Consider the following 8,995-nt stretch of genomic DNA (forward strand, 5'->3'; position numbering starts at 1 on the left):
CAAATAAAATCCTTGAAATTTTTGTTTCGTAATTTCACGAAAATTTAGGTGAGAGCTCTCCTTGATGTGGGGAACAACACCCAATACCTTTTAACTTTCAATTCCAAACCAAATCCTTCAAATATTGAAACCCACTTTGTCTTCTTCAAGCTTCTTCAATGGTGGATTCTTCAACAAGCCTCCAATCTCAGCCTAAGACTCAAGTAGGGTTGGAGAACACTATTCCAACGTTAGAAACTCAAACAAGACTCAAATCTAAGAAACCCATTTCAGCAATTTCAGAAAAACAAAAATGAACAATTTTTTTGTAGAAACAAACCCAAGACTAGAATCGTAGGAATGATACTAAGCTCGGCTCTGATACCAAATGATGTAATTCTTACAAGAAGAATCACAATAAAAGTGGAAACAAAGACGGAAAGTAAGATAAATAGATTGACACAAGAAAAGGAAACCAAAAGCAACCGAAAGGTATGTTAAACCTAAGCACCTCAGTCAATTAATCAACAATCACGCACTGAATCTCTTACGATGACCTCAAAGGAATCAATATCACACGCAACCAACGTTTCTAACACAAGGCAAAAAAACTTAACCAAGCTCTCAACACTCAAACATGAGTTTTCAGTTTTTAACATCAATAATAATCTGAGTCTATAATGAACCCTAACTAGCTATTTATAGGGTTAACACAAAAGGGACCAAAAGTAGACCCAAAAGGACAAAGGGCGAACTAAGTCGGGTCGCCTAGTGGACTGGGCGATCCGCCGACTTGGTTGGCGGAGTTTTCTCTGCAATTCTTCAGTCCCTAGTCATGTCCTATAACATTAGGCGGACTGGAGCCATCGCCTAAGCCATTGGGCAATGCGCCAAGTGGACCCTACGCGCCGAAAGAAACTTCTTCAGCAATTTTCAAGGCATGAAAGTCCTTGCTTGTCATTAACACCATCTCGAGCACTTCCATATTCATGGATAGCCCTTGTATCCTTTGAAGGTCTTGAGCTTGGCTTCTAGTAAATGGCCTTGATGTAATTCGTTTTACATCAAAACTTGCTTTTGCAAATACCATTTCTATACCAGCACATAGGAGGATAATTACACAAGTATAGAGTAGTGAACATATAATGAAGTAATTCTATACACTAAGGGGAGGGGGAAATATTGTCAGCTATTTGGAGATCATACGCTGCCACTATGTTTCCTTTACTAGGAATAGAACTTAGGAAATTCCCTTATTGATATTGATTGCAAGTATCAGATTTCATGCCGAAGAATATTGAATCGAATAGCCTTACATACCTTATCCTCTGACCAAAATAACTATCACAATTCAGCCTCCCCTTTTAGGTTTTAATGTACAATATAAGTCATGATAAACTAAAATTAGCAGCTTCGGATGGTGTAAACTTCCCATGGATCTAGCCCTCTTAGAATGCCCTATTTCTGACTCTTGTGTCCTTTTTTTTTGCCTTTGATCCTCCAACTTTTGCGCAAAAGCTTGCATCCTTGCTATGTCCATATCTTTATTCAACGAAGCAATGGTACAATCTCTAACCAGATATGAATCTAATATATCCACATATCGATGAACTCTATCCTCCATAGTAGTTACTACATTAGGAGCATACCTAGACAAGTAATTAAATTTGAGACTGTACTCTCTCACTCTCATACTTCCTTGGTGGAGATTCAAGAACTGATCTGCACGGGCCTCTCGGATCTCCAATGGTAGGTATGGTCAAGGAATGCCTTTTTGAACTCTTTCCATGTAGCTGAAGGTGCATCTGTTCCCCTAGATTGCTTCCAAGCTTCATACCACAATATAGCCACACCCTTTAATATATATGCTGCTAGCTCGAGCGCTTCTTTACCAGTTACATGCATAATATTGAAAGTGCGTTGGATCTGATCTATAAAGTCTTGTGGATCTTCATTAGGATCTGACCTGGTGAATGATGGAGGGTCCAAATTAAGGAAATCACGTATCCGCATGCCAGCTGCTCTATCTACACCACTAATACCTGCAACTAGACCTTCTTGCCTTTGGCCATGACCAACAACTATACGAGTCAATAATTTGACTGCATTCCTCAAATCTTGCTCGGTAGCATTAATAGGGGATTCTTAAGGTGCAACTTCCCTCCTTATATCTTCTGGAGATGGAGGGGTCGGGGAAGTCTGTGATAGAGACTCATCTTGAGCCTTACCTTGAACAGCTTGACTAGGTGGTGGTTGGCCAGTCCCTTCTTGGGAAGCCATATCTACTCGCTTACCAGTGCCTTTACTCCTTCTCGTAACCGACATCTTTGCTATAATAAAACAATTTAGAAATTAGATATGATTCACCTACAGCACTGGTTCTATTGCACGATCTAAGAAATGAAAGAAAAGAGACAACTCCTACATGTCCCGTAGCCTCCTATTTATAAATGTGGTGCACAACACATCCATAAGCAAGACTCTACACATACATGTCTTTGTAGACATCCTAGGATAACCTGCAATGATACCACTTTTGTCACGCCTCAAAATCCGTGAAGACGGACAGGCACCCGATGCCCTCAAGGCTCGAGAGAACCAACATGTACTATGTGCTTACTATGCTTATAACTATGATGCTCTTGCGACAAGTTCACATAGGATGTAGCGATACAAACCAACATAAGTAGATCCAAAGCATATATACAAGACTTGACCGTTGAGGCCACAACTTGTTAAGACGCAACTCAACCATATACATAAGTCTACAAAGCCTCTAAAAGATAGAAAACCTTAAAGTAGGTCAGGACAGACCCCGCCTTACTCTATACTACTATACAATACCAAAATGAATCTACCAAGGACTCAGTAAATCTCTGAATCAATCTGGAGCTCACCAAAAGTAGCTGAATATCGTGTGCCTCTACTAAGGAGGTCTAATAACTGAAATACCCTTGCGTACAACATCAAATGCAGTGTCCTTTGCGAGAGATGTCTGTACGAGAAAAAGTACTAAATATGTAAGGTAATAACATATATAAAATAAGAGTTTGAATAAAACCAAGTATCAATATATGTGTGCATAAATCAGAACAGAAGACCAGCTTGGTTAACTTTTCTGGTATCATCTATGTTAAATTCTTGTCTTTACCTTTCTATGCGTTATGATCTTTATATGTACATCAAGTACCACCTTACTGTCTCTTTAAATACTCCCATTGGAGTTAACTTGCAGTATACATGCTGAAATGTGCAAGGCATCACATCACCTTCCGAGCTAGTTTAAACCAACACTAATCGTATAAGAATCATTGTCCCTCACCTATACTATAAGGCTATGTCTATCACAAGAATATAACACTCATATGGGTAATACGGGTTGTTACAATTTCATGCAATGCACAAGTGTGCTATGAGGTTGCCTAGAAGTATGATGCCCTTATGTTAGTGAAACCTAAAGACTTAGACTATGCATGTAGACTATGATTAAGATGACCAATAAGGGATACATGGCTTGGGTACTATTATGGGATGATATTCTTGTCTTGCACTTGTATGCTTTTGAGGTTACTTGAGAATGGTGCTATCATGATATAGAAGACTAAGAGTTTATGTTTGTATAATACTTATGATGAGGAATTGGCATATTATGATTAAGTTGTATCTCCAATGCTCTTTAAATATATCTTATGTTGACTTGTGTTTATATGATGCTTGTGTTGATGATTATCCTATGACTACATTGATTGTGTTATGATTATGTTATTATCTCTTATACTTATGTCTAAGTTGACTAACCATTTGAGATGCTCTTATGATGTTGGGCTAGCTTTCATACTTGGTACATTTGTATTGACGCATATTGCGTACATTCTAACCAAATGTAGGGTTGGAGGCTTGAGTTGCTTTGGAGGCTAGGTTTCAAGGATCTAGAAGAGTTGAAGATCTTGGTGAGTCCTCATAGTTTCGAGGACAACATCCACTTACCTTTATGTCATTTCTTTATGTTCTTAGACTATTGTATGGGCTGTGTCCAAAGATTTTATTCTAAAGTTGTAATAAATGGTTTGAGACATAGTCTAGAAAGCTTCCGCACTCTTTTATAAAGATTTAGAATTGTTGTTTTAAAAGTTTTAAATTCCTCCATTTTTTCTATCAACTTATGTTATGATTATGCTAAGGGCTTGTATGAGACCCCTTCGGGGTCAAGTACGCCGTGTCACGTCTAGGGGGTGCTCTCGGGGCGTAACGAACTTGGTATCAGAGCATAAGGTTTTGGGATAAATTTTAGGATGTCTCAAACCACATATAAGTAGATTCTTATTCATGGGTGTGAGTCGTGACACATTTTATGAATAGAAGGCTATTGGATGCTTAGGAAAAATCTCAGTTCTTTATTCTCCAAGACATGCCATAGATATATAAGCTCTCTCTGTTATCCCTTATCTGATGGTCTTTAGGATGTGACTATTAGGAGGGTTTATTCAACAAGGAGAGAGGGAGAAATGTTGGTTAAGATGCCAATTATGGCTATGTGATAGTAAGATTTGAGATGATAGACTTTGAAGTTGTTTTTAGTATGCATGATGTTTAGAAAAGTTTGTGTAGGCTTACTACCAAGTGGGGGATAGTGTGCCTATCTAGCAACGTTATTGAGTAGTTATGTTTAGTTGTTGGTAGAACCCGACTTAGCTATGATGAGTTTTGAGGTATGTAGATAGATTGGTGGAATAGGGTGTTTAAGTAATGCCTAGATGGGTTGAGTGAATAGACTCCTCTAAGAAAGGGTAGGAGTGTAATTCACCATGGTTTAGGATCATTTTGTGTGGTGATGTGAAATCTAAGTGATGTTCATGAATTAGAATTCCTAGAAATGTTCACCTTGAGAGGTGTAGTAGGTATGAGAAATTTAGTCCCGATCTTTTAGGCTCATGTGAGATCTTGAGTGGGGTTAGTAAGGTTGCTTGTGAACTTTAGTTGCTTAGTGAGAACCTCTCTAAGTTAGAAGTACTAATAGAGGTCTTGGACCGGCAAGTCACGAAAGAGAAGAACAAGGAAGTTTCTCCATAGATTGGTAAGAAGTGTTCTTTAGTAAGGAATATGGTTAAGAGTGCTACTTCGGAGGCCAAGGGCCACTGAGATGTTTTGATGTCCTAATCCTTTCCTTTTACTCTCATTCGAGCTTGAGATGATAAGTTCCTCTTGATTTGCTTTTATGTGAAGTCATATGTGAATAGTATGTTTCCATGATCTTCTTATGTGATGCATGTTCATGAAATGCTTAGGTCTTGTTATAAATGACTTAATTGCATTGTTTCCTCATGTTGTAATGCATTTGAATAAGACTTGCATATAGACTTCATGAATTGATTATGAGCATGCCTTAGTGGTTGGAGTTGAAGGGTTTTGTAACACCCCGTATTCTACGTGTACTAGCTCCATTTATATCACGCGTATAAATTTCCTTGTGGTATAGTTATGTACTCGGTTTCCTATGCAACTAGTGACAATAGAATAGGTTTAAAATGAACAATCCGTAGATTTTAATGTGACCCGATTAAGTTCAAATCGATGGAATTATTTAAACTTGAGATCATAAGGTGGTATTTGAGTCTAAATGTAACAACCCATATTACGCATATGCTTGTTATATTCTTGTGATACTTGACATAGCCTTATAGTATAGGTGAGGGACCATGATTTTTGTATGATTAGTGTTTGTTTAAACTAGCTCGGAAGGTGATGTGATGCCTTGCACATTTCAGCATGTGTACTACAACTTAACTCCAACGGGAGTATTTAAACTCGATACAATAATGTGGTAATTGAGCTTATAGTTGGAAGTTAAGTGCTAAGTTAAAGCAAAAGAGATTAATATTTAGAAAATGGAATAAAATAAGTGAGTTGCTTGCTTGACTTAACTAAGCTAGCAGGTGACAAGTAGGTGCATCACCTACTTTGACTTACTGACCAATCCAAAGGACCAAGTCGGTGCATCACCTACTTGAGCTATATGGATCTACTTAAAAAGGCCAAGGTTTATGGATCAGATTGGGCCTCTATGCTAATGGACTCACTTGAGACCTAAACTAAGTTAAATAAAAGGAAAATGAAATTTAAGCCCAACAGCCAAATCTGTCAAGGCCGAATATTTAATCTCAAGTGAAAGCAAGTAGGTGCATCACCTAGTTTGGCCTTTTGAGCTGCTTGATGTACTTATGCATCACCCACTTGACCAATTAGTGGCTGAAAATGAAGCTTTCTAGAAGATATTCTTAAAGGTGAAGAAAGCTCAATATAAGATATATTGGCTGCTATTCTCTCTCATTTTAACACACAATATTGATGATTAACTCCAGCTCTCTCTCTCTCTCTCTTTTCTCTTAAGGATTAAAACAATAATCTTAAAGTTCTTGTAGGGTTCTTAAAGAAACCCCTCATCTCTTCAAGCAAGGTAAGTGAAAACACTTATGGATTTAGCTTAATTCTCCAATGGATGGTTAGGAAAAAATGTTATTCATGCTCAAGTATAAGTATAAAGGCATAATATTTCCAGAAGCTACTGCTCACTTCCTTGGTTATTAAGATACTTTTCTCTTCTTCTTTGGTTTAAGTGTGAAGGCAAGTTTTCTTGAAGATTCCTAGTTAAAAGGGAAAGTTGCATAAATTAAGGTAAGGTGACTGCTCTTTTTTTTTGTCCTCCTTATGTATGATTTTGAGTGAGGAATTATGGGTGTGCTGTCATAAAGAACTCAAGGGGGTGATGCGTTCAATAATTGTTGTATGATAAGGACTATTTGAGGCTGTATTATGTGTATTGTTGTTGGTGCAACTTGGGTAATCTTGGAAAATGATATATAATGTATGTATTTGGCAGAGAAGGAGGGTGTGGTGATACATATTATTTTGAGGGTTGTATGGGCTCATTATCCGTCAAGTTAGCTACTGTTTTATGAGGCTCACAGTGTGATAGCTGCTAATTTTAGCTTATCATGACTTATATTGTAGATTAAAACCTAAAAGGGGAGGCTAAATCGTGATAGTTGTATTGTTCAGAGGATAATGTATGTAAGACTATTCGATTTCCTATTTCTTTGGCATGAATCTAACACTTGCACTACAAAAAGTAAGCTTTCTAAGTGCTCTTGGTAGTTACTCATCCATAGTTGCAGTTTCTACTCCCAGAGTATTATTAAAGTGAGTACTCTAATATGAGTTTGTTACTAAATGTAGGTGCTTACTCTACCAAGTATTAGCATGCAAGGTTTAAACTTGTTTCACCGTCAAAGTACCCTTGGCATGTATTTCCCTTATATAAATTAAAATGATCCGAGATTATACATGCTACATATGTTTGTATGTTGGATATACAATCTGCCCTTATCATGCCAAGTTGCTTCAATTATCTATATATATATATGTCATCTTGTCACATGTTCATATGTTCCCTTTATTGGTTATTACTCCCATTGTGTTTAGACTATAATGTTACCTCACAAAGGAGATCATAATTAAAGAATTGAATATTAGAATGTGGAAGCACAAAAGAAAAGAAACAAAAAAAACTAACTAAAGATATGGGAAATTCGAAGGAAGGATCCAAGAATTTTCAAGGATTAGATGTTCTAAGGCCATGATAAGATCCAACTAATAACGTATAGATTTATGGAAGAAATCTAACGCCTTTACTTGAGAAAACGAATCAAAACGATAGATCCGGATCTTGACCGCTTTTATGATTAACTAAAAACAATAATTAGTATGTAGAAACTAATCACCTTCTAAAGAATACCAAGAAAGAAACCAAAGATATCACAAGAAGAAGTTACTTTATACCTTAAAATATGAAACTAGTAAAGGTTTAAAGATAAATTCTCAAAGAACAAGTCACAAAGTTTCAAAGAACTCTCTCAAATATTATTAATATCAATTTAAAATTGTGTTTAATGAATGAAAAAGACTCCTATATATAGGAGAAGGGGGAAGCACGTCCAAGACCCCTTATAAGAAGCTAAAAGGTCAGCCAAACCCTAGGAAGACAATTACAAGAAATCCTACTCTAGAAAGGAAATAAAGTAACCTAACTAGGAACAAATTTAGTACTTCTAGAAAAGCATTAAATGGTACTTAGGAAACCATAAATAGACTAAGGAAAATATTAATAACCTATATATAAATAAAGAAATAAGGTAAATCCCAACTAGGAAGAGAATCTTGACAATCTTGGAAAGTTTGACTAGTCTTCTCTCAAAACTTGGGCAGAAAGCAACTCTTGTTGTGGCTGATTCTTGGACTCNTAAGGTAAATCCAAACTAGGAAGAGAATCTTGACAATCTTGGAAAGTTTGACTAGTCTTCTCTCAAAACTTGGGCAGAAAGCAACTCTTGTTGTGGCTGATTCTTGGACTCTTCTTGACCTTATTTGCACGAAATTGGACCTTAAAATTCCTCATCTTGGGCTTGAATTTGGGCCATCAAATAATTGTAGCATTGGGACAAGTCCTCTCCCTTGGGCTTGAGCTCTTCTTCCCCAATAAGACACCTTTGGATCAGCGATTGAAGCCCATTGAGCTTATCATTGAACTCCTTGGTTTGAGATCTTGTTATGGGCCTCCTTGGAGTTTCTAAAGCTTCATCCTTGTCCTTCAATGGAGTGGAGCTTCCTTGGATGCTATCATTCCTCTTTTCTTGAAGAGAATTCATCCTCGAATTCATATCTACATCAAAATGGGAAAGATCAGAAACATTAAAAGTAGCACTAACTTGGAACTCACCAGGTAGATCAAGTTTATAAGCATTGTCTCCAATCCTTTCAAGGACTTTGTATGGCCCACTTCCTCTAGGATCTAGTTTGGTCTTTATTTTGGAAGGAAATCTTTCATTTCTCATATGCACCCAAACCAAGTCACCAGGTTTAAAAACAACATATTTTCTGCCCTTATTCCTTCGCAATGCAACTTCCTTATTCTTCTTTTCAATTGCAAGCCTTGTTTGTTCATGAACTTTCTTCATCATAT

The sequence above is a fragment of the Solanum stenotomum genome, chromosome 12, assembly GCF_019186545.1.
Source record: "Solanum stenotomum isolate F172 chromosome 12, ASM1918654v1, whole genome shotgun sequence".
NCBI classification, from domain to species: Eukaryota; Viridiplantae; Streptophyta; class Magnoliopsida; order Solanales; family Solanaceae; genus Solanum; species Solanum stenotomum.